The 15,830-nt window shown below is 35.2% G+C and overlaps 1 protein-coding gene across 3 annotated transcripts in view; it reads left to right on the top strand.

Moving 5' to 3' along the window:
* Positions 1-1,484: 1,484 nt before the first annotated feature.
* Positions 1,485-15,830, top strand: part of LOC125225089 — a 47,406-nt gene continuing 33,060 nt past the window's right edge. The window contains exon 1 of one of the 3 annotated variants that reach the window (XM_048128624.1): positions 1,485-1,659. The gene's annotated coding sequence lies outside the window, so the exon portion shown is untranslated. Of the gene's footprint in view, positions 1,660-1,718; positions 1,804-15,830 lie in introns of those variants that run through there. The other 2 variants (XM_048128623.1, XM_048128622.1) reach the window with 2 other exon arrangements.

Genomic DNA, 15,830 nt, shown 5'->3' with positions numbered 1-15,830 from the left:
ACAAACAGACACACACACTTTCCCATTTATAATAATTCTGGATTTACATACTTCTCACTAAGAATCGTACCTCGATTTTTTAGCGCCACCTATTAAATACTATCATAACTACACTGATGATGCCTACAAATTATTATTTTTTCAAGATGTGTATTGACGTGATATCATGATTTAAAAAAATGTCATTTGTTCTTATAAAAAATAAAAACACGCAAGAATATTTGGGGAAAATATGATTTTGGCCACTTCCAGACTGCGAACAGCGCCATCTAGTTTTAAGCCTTAAATGCCCATACATTTCTGGGGTACGCTTTTTTTGTATGGGTTTTGTCACTCCAGTATTAAATCGATCTTATAACAAAACGATATCTCTAGGTGCAGTCAGCAATACTTCGCTTGGCACCTTTGCATACAAAACTTATATGTAAAAGGGATGTCCACTATTGTCTGCAGCTAGCACAAATTTGTTTAATATTAGGTATCTAGTATAAAATTACATGTATCATGTACCACAGTATCCTGTCATGAGCACAAGTTATTTTTATCCACAGCTAGTTTTAAGTCCCAACAGCATACCTCAGTTCTGATAACATCGCCCATGAGTTTAATTAAATAATATGTCAATTGGGTTTTGAAGACACATCAACTCGATGTAGCGCATTAATTGATGGACCACATCTATCCAAGCGCCACTTATCGTGTTCCAGTTAATTTAAATCTTTAATTAAAAACGAAGTAGGAGTTTTCTTTTAATTCTATTATTTAAAGAATATATTAATTATTTTCTTGGCTTTCATGAAAAGTCATTTATTACGCCTGACAGAAATTGTCTTAAAAAATACAACAAACAAGGACAAGATGGTGTAATCCTATAAGATACATAACGTTGTTAAGAAAAGGGTTAAAATTACATAAAACAATTGTTTTAACAAAAATGATGCGACCAAAGTGCGCGGGTTTGGGACTACGAGTATGTGCAACCCTCGACTGCGCCAGATAGAACAAAAAACTACTTTTAGAGAAAAACACTAAGAGAGGGTATAAAAATACGTATATTGTAAGATATACACGTAGTTTAAAAAAGGGATAAATAATAAGTTAATGTTTTAGTAAAACAATTGTTTTTATTGTAATTAAAAATACATACGTCTTTGGGCTTAAAGTTTAAGGCTGTTACAAAATATTTTTAGTGAATTATTTATCATAATATAAGATATAAGATACATTGTTAAGAAAAGAGTTAAAATAAAATTAAATATGTAAGTACCAACCTAAATGTTTTTATAATTGTTTTTACCTAAAAGCGCGCCGCGCCGGTTCCAAGCTTAGCAACAAAGTTAAAGATATCAACAATTTCGGCAATAAACGTACCTAATAATGAATGAGATGCATTTATCTCGGTATGCAGTGTTATCATGGGAGACGGAGTTGCATGCGGCGCTGCGGCCGGCGGCGGCGGCCCGGCCCGCAGTCGCGTCGCGCGCACCAAGCCCGCCGCTCCTCTCGCGTCAACCTCTTATCAAAACACACCGCGCCCGGGATCGATCGCCTGATAACGTGACTGTGACTCCAGTGATACAGTGTTGTTGTGAACATGTGATTGTCAATCCTTGGAATACGGGACGAATTTTTGACAGCTGACACTTGATTTTAAAGCTCGTATGTAAGTTGAGTTTGTGTTTTTTGTATGCTTAAATGTCGAATTTAATTGCGAGTTTCAGTGTTGTTGTGAACATGTGATTGTCAATCCTTGGAATACGGGACGAATTTTTGACAGCTGACACTTGATTTTAAAGCTCGTATGTAAGTTTAGTTTGTGTTTTTTGTATGCTTAAATGTCGAATTTAATTGCGAGTTTCCTTCATCGTAGGAATTTATGTACTTTCGAAAATATAGACAGCTTACCCTGAACTTCACCGCAGCGAACATAAATTATTTATATCTGCCTTAACCCTAATGTTTGTTAAACAAACCCTATGTTTACAAATAACATTGATACTGACACCTACATAGTAATGTCTCTACGTTTCTACAATAGATCAAAATATACGTAACGACTTAGATCATAACAATTTTTTCGCCGCGTCTAATAGTGTACAAAAATTCAGTGTTTTTATATCTATGTCAGAAATTAAAATCATGTTGAATTATCGAAATAAAATTTAAATGTGTCACTTGGCTTTCCTCCCATAAATAACTAACGAAGTGTTTCGTCGTCGGATATTATGTAAGTGACTGTCTAAGCCGATCACTTACATCTAATAATTCGCGAGATCACGACGTAAATCGGCAAAACATACTTAGCCGTTACATTTTAATCTTTAACGGAGTGTAAAACAGACATATTCTAAGTCGATGGAGCGTCAAAAGACGCGTTAGACGCGTATATTTTTACTCTCGCGCCCGTTCGAGCGTTAAAGAGTTGCCGGAACATTTAAATCTCCGGTCCCTTATCTATACAAAAATATATTATTAAATAACTTTTATTACTAATTAAATTTTACTAAGCTATATGTATAAACTTCTCAGTTTTCAAAGTCGCAATTGACAAACAAGTGCACTATGTTATTTTATTTACCATTACGATGATACGAGGAGAGCTCGTATAAAAGTCGTTACAATATTGAGCCTACTACGCGTACGCGGACGGGAGCCAGCAAATTTTAATACACATTATATTTTATGCGACATCGTACGTTCACTTAATCGGCGATAGGATTCAATGAATAATAAAATGGAAGTAAATCCTGAAAGCTCGAGAGCTGACGATAAATTGGATTACTTACAGCTAAATTGTTCAGAAACTTTTCAGAAGTATTAAATATGTATTGAGAGGGCATTGTTACATCGACAAAGTTCTGCCGTATTATATGTCCCTGAGCATTATTCCCTACCGTAGAATCCTACATATATCTTCGCCTAGGACACCTATCTTCGTCTGGTTTTTTTTGTATGTACAAATTACCGCCTAGTTTTTAGAGCAGGTTCTGAAAAAACCTTCGAATTAGATTTAGTTTAAATTTGTAACTTTTTTTGAACCTAAACTAAAAACCAGTTTGTCATTAGGTATCCTAGGCAAAGAGATACGTAATCCACTCGCGAGTACACGTACGAATATAGTTTTATTATAATTTTAAAGTATTGTACTAATAATAAGTTATATTGAAATCAATGTGTATAATGACCCATGAATAAGTAAACAATATCGTGAGCACATGAGCGATCGCTGTGCTCCACCAGCACTTTAATAGGAAACGATCAATTCTCCATACAAATGTACACACACATATAACATAGTTTTATAATTTTACTGCCTGAATATTGAAATAATGTAAAACTTATTTGAAATGTTAAAGTTTTACCCGTAAATTTTTAATCATTGCAATTTATTTACCCATGTTTTAATTTTGTCGGATTTTTTTATTATTTTATCAAATTGTTTATATAATAAACTTTTGACTCCTATTTTTTACAATAAACAAAAATGAACTTCGGAGGCAGCTAACTAAAATATATAAAGTTGATTTTTATTTAAAAATTCATTATTGTTACTGGATATTTACAACAAACAAGAGGAAAACAATTAAGCTTTTATGTAAACGGGTTTCCAGGGCGATCGAATCGTCTCCTTTCCTCTTAATGTGAGAGGCCCTAACGACCGTGCGCTATAGCTACTGCTTCCACGATAAACACGGTAATGCCAGTGATTATCGTAGAAAGCCGCAAGTGCACTCAATGTGCGCGTTTTTTACTTAACCATAGACACGTTCGCATCAAGAAAATGCAAATGATGGATGTGCCCCCATTATACAATCATTTAGATTTTATTTTCGATAGCAGAGTCATCGATTTAAACAACTGCTTACCTAAGTATTTATTAATAGCATATTTCAGAGACCTCTTTCAAAAAAGATAAGACCCTCTATGGAAATCATTATGGTCGTTCTGATCTCCGTATCATATCTGAAAGACCAAACCTGTAAAAACTCAAAATCTAGATCGATTTTTTGCAAGTAAACTTCGAAATAATTATACCGGTTCTGATGTATCCAATACGTAGTTATTATATAAGAATTGTTCGTTTCAAGGTAAGATTAGTGTTTAACTTATTTTTTAGGTACATGCAATCGCTGTCGCTCCAACAAATCGTTTACGACCGTAGGAAATCCTGCAGGAAGTTGAAATTTCCTAAACTCGTTCAGATTACGAATTCGTAAGGCTTCCCTTATCTATGCGGGTTTAATTATTGTATCCGACATTTCCATTGTTTATAGATTTACTAGCTTTTACCCGCGGCTTCGCCCGCGTAATAAAAGTATTCATTAAGATTATTGTAGAAATATTACACATCGACCACAGCGTAGGTAATTCTATATACGCTGGGGAAACCTTTATAAACATCCCACATAGCCCGTATTTCGACACTATGATCGGTGGGTAAAAAGTACTTTTTTCTATTATCAAATTTTTTACATTTTGCTTATACTTATCGCAAACGTAATTATAAATATACAAATATATTAAGATGCTACGGATGTTTAATGATATAACACTTTATGTTCTCGCGCTTTGTAGCGAACGCGATTAATTAACATTATTTTTACCTTTTTTCCCAACGTTTCGGCCAGGTTGCACTGGCCGTGGTCGCGGAAGACTGACGTCCCAGCAAAAATGAAAATTTTAATGAATACTTTTATTACGCGGGCGAAGCCGCGGGTAAAAGCTAGTATATTATAAATATACAAATATATTAAGATGCTAAGGGAGCGAAAATGCTAAAATGAAAATTAAGTTCCCCTTTCAAAAATTTATCGAAAAAAAAATGTCCATTAAGAACAACTCATTTAAAAGACTTTGCGAAAAAATCTTTAAAATCGAGGTTCCGCTCTCGACTGTTTCCTCCTTCAAAACTTATTTAAACGGAATGAAATTTGAGAATCTGAATAACAATGAAATAATCTGTGTTGGACCGTTTAGATTTTTTGGCTAATTGTTACCGATCTTGAGTATCACACCTTTTTTTTGAGCCATATTGAAAAAGGCCGTTTTTAGAAATTTTTGATTGGCTCTAGCGTCTTGTAAAATAAAAATAGCAAAACAATCAAAACGGTTCGACACAGATAAAAATAATAATAAACTATATTAAAAAAAATCATTGCTCTATCCTCAAAAACCAGGGAGGAAATAGTCGAGAGCGTTTGTATGGAGAATTGACCTGTATCGTATCGTCTTAAAGAGTCTCATTGTCAAAGTAAAATCACTAGTCACAGTTTATTTACCGCCATATCGTGGAATTAACATTTTTGAACCCTAGTTTTGACAATTAGACCCATATTCATTGTCTGATATGTGTTATAGAATTGTTAAATATAGTTAAGTATTTAGTTACAACCCCAGTTACAATCAAAGATGATTTTTTTCTTAATATTTCCGATGCATGTACATCGGAAATATCATTTTTTCTCTTAGCTTATATGAAGTTATCATTGCCTACTATGAGTAATCCGAACATTACGATGTTAAGATAGAAGCTCATTGAGAGCGAAGGAGCCGGATCAGTTCTCACACGGTGGATATTCTGATCGTTTAAGAATCACTTGTCTCACTCAAACAATTATAAGTAAAACTGCAGACTTACAAGTAGTTAGTGATGAAAAATACCGTTTACAAATGTCATGATCCCACTTAAGATACTGATAACCAAATGATTTTGAATCGATATTAACTACTTTAAGTAGTTTTTTAAGAAAAACCATTTGTTAGCCTAAGACAAATGTAGAATAAGTAATGGGAATAAGTCCGCGCTTAGACGTATGTGACCTGAATGCGCGATCCTCGGCCCATGAATTAATCTAAAGGTCTGTACAATTCATCAACGCGGCCTGCTTAATTAAACCGACTGGAAGCATTCTCCCGCGTCCCGCGGCGCCTTAACGACAAAAACCACGCTACTTTCTTGCCAGGACAAATTAAACTCTTAAAAATCCGTTACAAACCCATAAACTACCTTAGTCATTTGATACCGCATTGCTGCCTACGTTTTTTTTTTTCAATAATGATTACACTCAATATATAGACCAATTAAAGTTGATAACAAAAATATTCATTAGGTAGTTTCCAAGAAAGATAAATACACATTATGGTAGCTTTTAAACAGCATATTAGTGTCATTGGCTAGCTGCCAACGCTGTTTTAAATAAGGTTAGGTTAGGTCATACATAATGCAAATTAAAACAGTCGTTAGTGTTGAAAACAAGTTAAGTATGCGACAGAAACGCGAATAACGACTATAACATGCATATTTAGTATGCAAAATACCATCTTATAAAATCAAAAAATTCAAAAAAACTGTACGTAAAGCAGTTATCACACCATCAGTGTCATCCCCATTGCGATTCATTTCAGTTTTATTTCAGGAACACACTATTCACGATCATATAGATAGATAAGATCTTATGGATGTTACTGACGTATCTGGTCAGCTCGTCCGTAATTATTTTTTGCTATTAACATAACAGTATGAGTACCGATAAGGCTGCATTATTTAATAACTTGCCATTCATGCATGCCAGTAGTCCTCACGCACAGGCTAATAATTTGCATTGATACAGGTGTATCTTGTAATTCTTGTTATTGATGTTATTCTAGTCAATATTATAATATAAATACCGACTAGTTTACAAGTTTCTATAATTGTGTATTGTATAATAGTATTTATATATGAGGAGATCGAAGAGGTATCCCGGAATCTATAATGAGCTTCAAAGAATTCAAATTGTGTCAGTTACCTGTGTTAGAAATAGTGTTTCAAAAGCGTTTATAGTATTTATAGTGTAAAATACGTATGTCCATGTAATATTACAATTCGGTGTTGTTTTAAAAAAAATAAAAATAAACGCCAAGTACTGGTTCCCTATAATTTACAAAAGAAAATGATAAATCAAGTTAGTAATTTTTTGGACTAGAAACTAGGCGGTATTTTGGCTTTCACTAAGCCAGGCGAAGTTAGGTATACTAGTTGAAGAGACGGAGTATTCATTACGTACGCAAAAGTTATCATTTCTTACAAACGAATCTTTAGAAGGAACTTCCTGCTAATCGCAGTAAGCTATTTATATAACATTAGGCCCCATCCTTATTTGATATTTATTAAAATGGATTCAGACTAAAAAGCCCGTCGTTTCCTGAGTCCGGTTACACAACACATGACGATTCGTGGAGATACGAGTATCTGGAGATGAAATTAAAAATACAAATTGTGGGTGTCGGACAGGTTTGGCGTAATTCCGGAAGCGGACAGGTTTCGAGGCGAGATGCAAGTCTATTAATCGACTTTTTAATTTTCGGTTAGGCCGGTTTTATTATATGTTGATTCACGAGAGCGGAGGACGAGCGCAAGGCTTTGGTAAATTTTATGGAGATAAAAATAAATATTAAAGAAATATATACAGAATTCATTAATTACTGGCTACAAAATAGGCAAACTATGGTAAAAGCAAGCTAACAAACACATAACGTGACCATGACATAACATAACGTAACACATTAGTAGTCATCGCATCATACATTATTACAGCATCATATTATTATCAATATAAGTATATCATTTATGATTTGAATTTCTCTAATGCCGCCTTATTAAACGAATACCAATATTAAACTTTTTTGTTTCACTGTAATTCCATCGATTGTGATATTAGAAAAATGCGTAGAAATATTTTGAGCTAGGTGATGTCTAGATAAGCCTTCTCTACACGCACTTGATATCATTCCCGTCAGCATTTCAATCACGTTTCAACGATAACGCTATTAACGCTCTTATTTTATCGATATAGCAGTGCTTCTACGAAGGCGTCGTCACTACCGTTTTTGGCAAAAATGTCTATCATTCTCTAAACCTCAACAAAACGGGTTGTGTAATACCTACAAGCATACAACATGTATGTTACAAAGTCAGGCTGTACAGTCACGGGCAGTAAAAAAAATACAAATAGAAGTCTGCATAAACATCTGACACGTTTTTATGGCTCTAGAAATTAAATTGTGTGAATTGTGTCAGATATTTTTGGGGCTCTCTTTTTGCTTTTGGACGCAGAGGAATATCGATAAAATTGTTGTTTCAGAAAGGGTAGCAGCGTAGGTATCTACTTTGTATCGCGATTAGATTTCCGCAGAGTAACGATTGGCCAATTGATCGATTTAGAGCCCTTCAGCGCAGCTATTAATCTATCACAACTATTACAAGTATTAAGTAACCTGCTTTCACTAAGTACGCACAAATTGTGTTAGCTCTGATATTACAGCTACTGAAGCATCACGCAACGCTTAGGTAAGTAGATTATAATTCATCATTAATCGAGTTTCGACTCATTGGGTTTAGTTGACTGCGGACTGCAGTCACTGTAACAGCAAGTTGCGTTATGTGCTTAATGTAGTATTTTAGGAGCACATTAAAAAGCAATTTGGTCATTCTGAGCTATACTTGGATCTACAAAAATTATGACTGAAAAAATCTTTATATTCAGGAAAAAAGTTGCGTCGTATGAAAATTGGAATCAATGCATGAATTGTGAAATGCAATGACGTGATTCTTATAAAAAATCATGAAATAGTTTTTCTTTGTAACTTTAGGACAGCCACGAGTTTGAAATTAATATTTTTGCTACTTAATGTTGCGTAACTATGAGATGCATAGTAAGTAATGTATTCTACGCTCTAGCGAATATTATGTTAAGGTCAAATCAGTGTCAAACTCATTTTAAGGCTACTAGACTATCAAACAGCGCTCAGGTAAAGGTTGTAACGAAAACTATAGATACCTTTTGTCTACGTCCTAATGTAAATATGTATAATAAAATAAATCTATAAAGCCCAATTTAAAATTCACACAGTAAAATAATGAATGAGTTTAAAGTTAAAAATCTAACTCATATCTACATATTATATATTTATAATATCTAGATTTATATCATTCATATGAATAAAATGTTGGCGTTAGGTATCGTGTACATTGCCAATGAATAGGTTGTTCGCCCCAGCCTTTTGCCAGAGAACATCTATGTTCACAGCATATTAAGTTTTTACAAAAGTTATGTCTATTCCGTGACCATGAAGCGTGTCCAATTTGCTGCGTTAAAGATACTTCAAGATGAATTCTACAGATCACACATGAATCCAAATAATCACAATATTAAACATCATCAACATATTCTCGAGAACGAGAATTTATCAGAATACTTAGTTACTTCGTAGTTTATACCATGATTTCGTCGGACTCAGCAAGTCAAGACGTAGTCCCGTGGTAGTGCGCTGGCTTCGTATGCCGATGTTCTCAGGTTCGATCCTGACAGCGATCTTTTTTTTTATTTATATTTTGACATGACCAAATCAAGATCAATCAATCAATCAAGAAATAATAGTTCGGTGCCTAATTTATAAAAGTCAGGACTAAAACTGTGAAGTCTGAAAGTCGAAATGTTCCCTGAAGTATAGTGAGAATTTAAGCAACTTATTGGTAACTTATCACTTATCAACAAAATAGCTAACTGTAATAGACAATATTATATGTATAATATTGTTTTATATTATGCCCATTTAAACTTTATTTCAAGTATATTCTCTCGTTTAAACAATAAATTTCACGTTGCAGGAATGTTCTGCGAACATTCTCAAGAATGTTTCCGCTTTTTGGGAATGTTCTGCAATTTCTACATTACTACGTAGGTCCATGTTTTAAATTTTAAGGCAAGCACAAAAAAAGGTTAAGCACAGTTAGACACATTTTGATGTGCCTAATCAAATTTTATTTCCGAATGTTAATTTAAAAACGTGTTCACAAAATAAAGTAATTGGGTACAATAATTTATACAAAACACTAATTCTTACATAAGATTCTAGTTTCTAGCACTCATTCTTACTAACAAGAAATAAGATGTGTTTGATGATGGACAGCATTAGTCTTCTATTTAAGTAGCTGTTCAAAATTAAAATGCTTCTACGAGCCCTATGTGACTAATGACATGAGGAACAGAATTACATCTTAATATCATAGTTTTACTGAAAAATATATGTATAAATTATCTAAAGCTTCTTAGATGGTTATTCTCCTATAACGCAGCCAGCGTTGATACCCTTTGTTTGTCTTACCGAAAGTTAATCAAAGAAAAGAACGATCACAGATCCCATTAGACACGGTTTAAAAAAGGTTTTTTGATGAAATTTTGTGACAGGAAACAATCTCGGCGGCCAGTCAGGTTTGTTTTATTACGGCCATTACTGTCTCTTAGCCTGACGCGTGTGATTTGTGGCCGAGAAGCAAAGCGTTCACTTCCGACGCCGACTCGCCTTATCAGCTAATCAGTCCCTATCACTCGGATGAATTCCTTCGTTCCACCGTTAATTATTATCGCTTTAATTAGCACCGAGATTTGAAATATAAGAGGCGTTTATGCGTATTCACTAATTGAACATGACAAATGGTATGCCTTCGTTTAGATAGACAGTGGAACGTATAGAAGGTTAAGCTCTGAATAGATATAACAGTGGACAAAATATTGCCCTGGTGAAGAATCACGGCCTCCAGATCGATGCTCCAGCGCTCTACCGGCTGAGCTACCAAAACCACATCCCTAGTGAGCGAATATTTCCACTATATGGATTATGGATTCATATTTCATTTCATTTATTTAATAATAAGATATTTGATATTAAACTTAACCTAAAATAGACAGTATTAAAAGTAAGTATATATTAAAAATTCCTGCGTATTATAATAACCCCAACAAAAGAGAACGCCCCCTCATTTTACCTTTCAGGAAGTACCTACGTAATCTAGAAATTGTAATGTTCACAAGCATGTTGTATTTTTCACTATGAGACTTATCTCACCTGTCTTTTGTTATTCCGTTTCAAACATAACACCACGAGCCCAAACAAAGAAATTAGTTTAATCTGGCTTACAGACAATCAGATCCTTTACAATGAGCCGTTTGTTTACAAACCGCTTCTCGTATCCGGCGTAGGAATTGTACTAGTTACCATTGTTCGATTTTTAAAAGCATTGTAAAATTGTTACATTTTTATGAACGAGTGGGGTACCGTAAAACGTCGTGTAGGACGGTACAGTCACAAACAAAAAAAGATCGGTCAAAGTTAACCTCTTGTAAAGCTTTGTCTCAGTTGGTCATTGCCGACGTTACCTGCTCGTTTTCATCGACTGATGTTCGCCCACGGCCGCCCACGTGGTTATAAATTGTGGCGCTAACTGTACCCAGAACAAATTGCCCATGTAAAACATAAGTAATAGACCCTAACTTTTAATTTGGACATTCATTTGTGTGAAGGTGTTTTATGAAAGGAACGATTTATAGGCACTGAGAGGAAGTAATTACATTAAATATGAACGTGAATGTACTTTTTGTGAACCATACGTTATAATAGTATTCAGGTAGGCACGTAGGTACTTATTGTAAAAATCGATGAATTAGATTTTTTTATTCGTTTAAATAGTCTATTTTTGTATCGTTGATTTATTTTTTTTATTTTATCTTAAAAGGTCCTACTTTTTAGTATCCGTTTTTTTACCTTCTGTAGTACGGAACCCTAAATATAATAATATTTTCCACTATTGACCCGAACTACCTAATTCTGGAACAGAATAGCCGTAAAACATCCTGTATATATTACATACATAATAGTGAAAATTTTAGTAGGTAGTAAAATATGATTGTACCTATGTATGCGAATTACATACTATGATATCGATACGTACATGTACCTACAATGTTGCTCGAAGATTGCCATCGCTATTACACATTTTACTCTGTTTAGTGCCGACTACTTTCGCATATTACTACACAGACTGAAAGATTTAGCAACCGTTTTATCTTCATTTTACTGCATATGCACCCATCCAGTTGGAATTAGAAAATGTTTCCATAAAATATAAAATAATTATTGCTTGATTATATTGAGCCATTTCAGAAACCCATTTCAGCCATTTCAGTTCATACAAACGTCGCTCTTACTATTCTTCTCTAGATAATTGCAGTAATTCTGACAGTCAACTATCTCCACTTAAAAACTCACGTAAATTCGTCGCTCCGTTTGCCGTGAAAGCCGGACACACAAACAGACACACACACACTTTCCCATTTATAATATTAGTAACTCGAAGGGTAAACTAGACCTTGTTGGAATTAGTCCGGTTTCCTCACGGTTCCTTCACCGAAAAGCGACTGGTAAATATCAAATGACATTTCGCACATAAATTCCGGAAAACTCATTGGTGCGAGTCGGTGTTCGAACCCGCGACCTCCTGAACGAAAGTCGCACATACAGTCAACCAATTGGAACCCTAGGCCACTGTAGAACTATGTCACAGTGACGTTGTAAATCAGATTGTAAGAAATCTCTTACTGCTTGTCATTTTGACATAGTTGACTGTACTTGCCGCTAGGCCACCAGCGCTTCTGTAGACTAATATCATAAAGATATGAGAATTGCGTAAATTTCTGCCTGGCGTCGTGGCTGCTAACATTTGAACGTAGCTCAACAGGGGATTGCAATCCGCTCTGATTTCAATCAAATAAATAATTTAATACATACGTTTTTTGCATTACTAGATTTACTAGGCCGTTTGGAAGCAAAATAATGTGCTCAAGTGACGCGTCAAACTTTCCGTCTTTGAATCTTTAGTGAAATCTGTGCAATTGTTTGCTTGGATGCAAAATGTGGAATAGTGGAGAGTGACAAAGGGCCATACGACAAAACTTTTCGTTAACATGTCACTGAGGTCGATCCTTCGCGTTTCCTGGCCAAACACTATCCGAAATCAAGACCTATTGAGTATATGCCAGCAAACACCCATTAGTGAGGAAACCGTGATACAAAAAGTACATTGATAGCACACAATTCCAAGAGTTCCCTCTAACGAAATAACGCAACCATTTCTTTCGGCTGGAAATCGCCTGCCGCTGGAAGGAGCCTTGGCTCCGGGCGCCCTGTAAACTCATGGAAGCGTTCCGTTGAGGATGAACTACGAGCGACCGGGTCGAGCTGGAGCGAGGCCACGAGGGTAGCTGAAGATAGGAAGGCATGGCGCGAGCTTGAGAAGGCCCTTTGCATCTCTGTGGTGACGTAGGACTACAAGAACAACAACGTTTTCAGCATGATATAAGAAGTATGAGGGCACATTGCTACAAAAATCATAAAAAAACAATTCAAAGATTAAATATGAACATTTTAAAAAGGTATCCAGTAAGATTGTGGTTTCAGCAATAGCAAATAATACTAAGGTCAATTACTCTTGATGACTTTAATTTAGCTACTGTAGTTTTTTTAGTTCTTCTTTGCGTGTGAGAAAAGTTAACTGTAAAATAACACAAAACATAATTATCTCTTTTTAAATAGTTATCTCATAATGCATGTAGGTAATGTTATAATGTCCGTTCTTAATAACTTAAAAACTCTATAGGTATTACTGTAAAACAATACAGTAAAAATAATTTTGTTATCCTATGAAAGTTTAAAAAGAACGAAAGAATTTTATTTGCAACTTATTTTAGTAAAATTTACTTGTTACTTGGTAAAAATGTTGATTTCTAAGCTTTCAACTTTTGGTTTATTAATCGTGAAGCAAAATACCATCATATTTCTCATATTATGCTGAAAACATACAAAAAAAGTTACTATTTGGGCACTTATAATCCTCAAGGTCAATCCGGCCGGATCCGGCCGGATCCGCCGGATTGGGACCAAAATCCGGCCGGATCCGGCCGGATTGGATATCAGACCGGATTGCAATCCCTAGTCGTGGCTCGTGCCGTGTCGGCTGTCAACATATGCGCTTAATTGCTGAACGCCGGCCTCTGTCGTTTTTACCGTAAATGGTGTTTGTGTTAGAGCTAGCTCGACGCCTGCCGGCGTAGCCGAATGGCAATCGTCGACGCCAGACGCAGACAGAAATGCAGTCTGGCTCTGTCGCACCAATACGCAAGAGCGATAGAGATGATAGCTACGAAACATATATTATGGTGAGCGTTTGTGTATTTGGCTACGTACCCTGACCAGGCCCTATGCCATGAGCTTTAGAATACGTTAATGCGTAGGTACTGCTTTATAAGTTGATACACGATAGCGTAAATGAGGAGTGTCTTTTCAAAAGGGCTTAATCTATAAGTCAACAAGGGTTATTTCTCTAGGAAGACATACAAATAACCTCTGTTGACTTATAGAAATAAGTCCTTTTAAAAAGACACTCCTCAAATGTGACGGAAAATGTAACTTTTTGGTTCTGGCAAGTAACCATTTAGGCCGCTCGCCGCTCTTCATTAACCCCCGACGCAAAAACGACGGGTTGTTATAAGTTTGACGTGTCTGTCTGTCTGTGTGTCTGTTTGTCTGTCTGTCTGTGGCATCGCAGCTCCTGAACGGATGAACCGATTTTGATTTAGTTTTTTTTTTTGTTTAAAAGTTGAATTTTGGTTTTAGACAGTTTGGTTTTAGACAGAACAGAAATACTGTAGCAGCTATAAATGAATTAGTCCTAGAAGTTATGGGCAATCTTAATCAAAATTATAAATGTGCAGGTATATTTTGCGACCTAAGTAAAGCTTTTGACTGTGTAAACCATAAAATATTAATTGATAAGTTGCAATACTATGGAATCCGTGGACCTACACTAAGACTGCTTACATCTTACCTGACGGACAGAACCCAATTTGTTAATGTAGATAATTCTGGTTGTATTAGTTATATAAGTTCTACCAACAAAGCAATTGACTGTGGAGTTCCTCAAGGGTCTGTGCTGGGACCCTTACTGTTCATTATTTTTGTCAATGATTTGCAAATTAATATAACTCATGGCACCGCTTATCTTTATGCCGATGATACAAGTATAATAGTGGGTCACGAAGACAGTGATGTACTTAAAGCACAAATAGGAAAAGCATGGGAGGAATTATGCTACTGGTTTCAATGCAACGGCCTTAAAATTAATGTAGACAAAACGGTATATTTTCCTTTTCTGAGACATACAAATAGTAAGCCCTATGATCTACCCCTACCTGTAGTAAAAGCCGATGATGTAAAATTCCTAGGAATACACTTAGACACGCAGCTGCGCTGGTCCAGTCATATAGAACTTTTAAGAAAAAAATTAGCTTCAGCTTGTTACACATTAAAGAGCTTGTCTAAAATGTTAAACTCGTCTGCACTTAAAACAGTTTACTTTGCATAATTCGAAAGTGTAATGAAATATGGCATTGAGGTATGGGGTAACAGTGCCCATGTGAAGCCTATTCTCATTTTACAAAAAAAGGCTGTTAGATATGTTGAGCAGGCAAGACCGCTCGAGCATTGCCGTCCTCTATTTGTAAAACATGGGATACTGACAATGATATCACTTTATATATATTTAGTTTGTATTTTTGTTTACAAAAATAAAACTCGGTTTTCATGTAAATTTAAAACCAGACAGCCTAGACTAAGAAGGTTATTAAGTTAGTATAAGATTTTGCATGCCATATTGTGGTAGACCATACATGCATGTACCCATTAATAGCTACAATATGTATCTATAACACCCCAATGACATGTACCCATGACAACTGTGTATGTTCAGGCAAAATAAATGAATTGAATTGAATTGAATTAGTCGGGAGTGTTCTTAGCCATATTTCATAAATCTTAGTTAAGTTAGAAAACGTTAGGTTATAATAATTTTCTATATGAATTTCCGTGAAGTTTACGTTTAACTTTTCAGAAACATCAAAAGCTCATGGTAGGAGCTCTAGCGAATGCCGGCTTCTGAAGTTATACTGTAAATGGTG

This window comes from Leguminivora glycinivorella, chromosome 4, assembly GCF_023078275.1.
Source record: "Leguminivora glycinivorella isolate SPB_JAAS2020 chromosome 4, LegGlyc_1.1, whole genome shotgun sequence".
Lineage (NCBI taxonomy): Eukaryota > Metazoa > Arthropoda > Insecta > Lepidoptera > Tortricidae > Leguminivora > Leguminivora glycinivorella.
The sequence above is the reverse complement of the archived record's forward strand: the minus strand, read 5'-3'. Positions and strand labels throughout refer to the sequence as shown.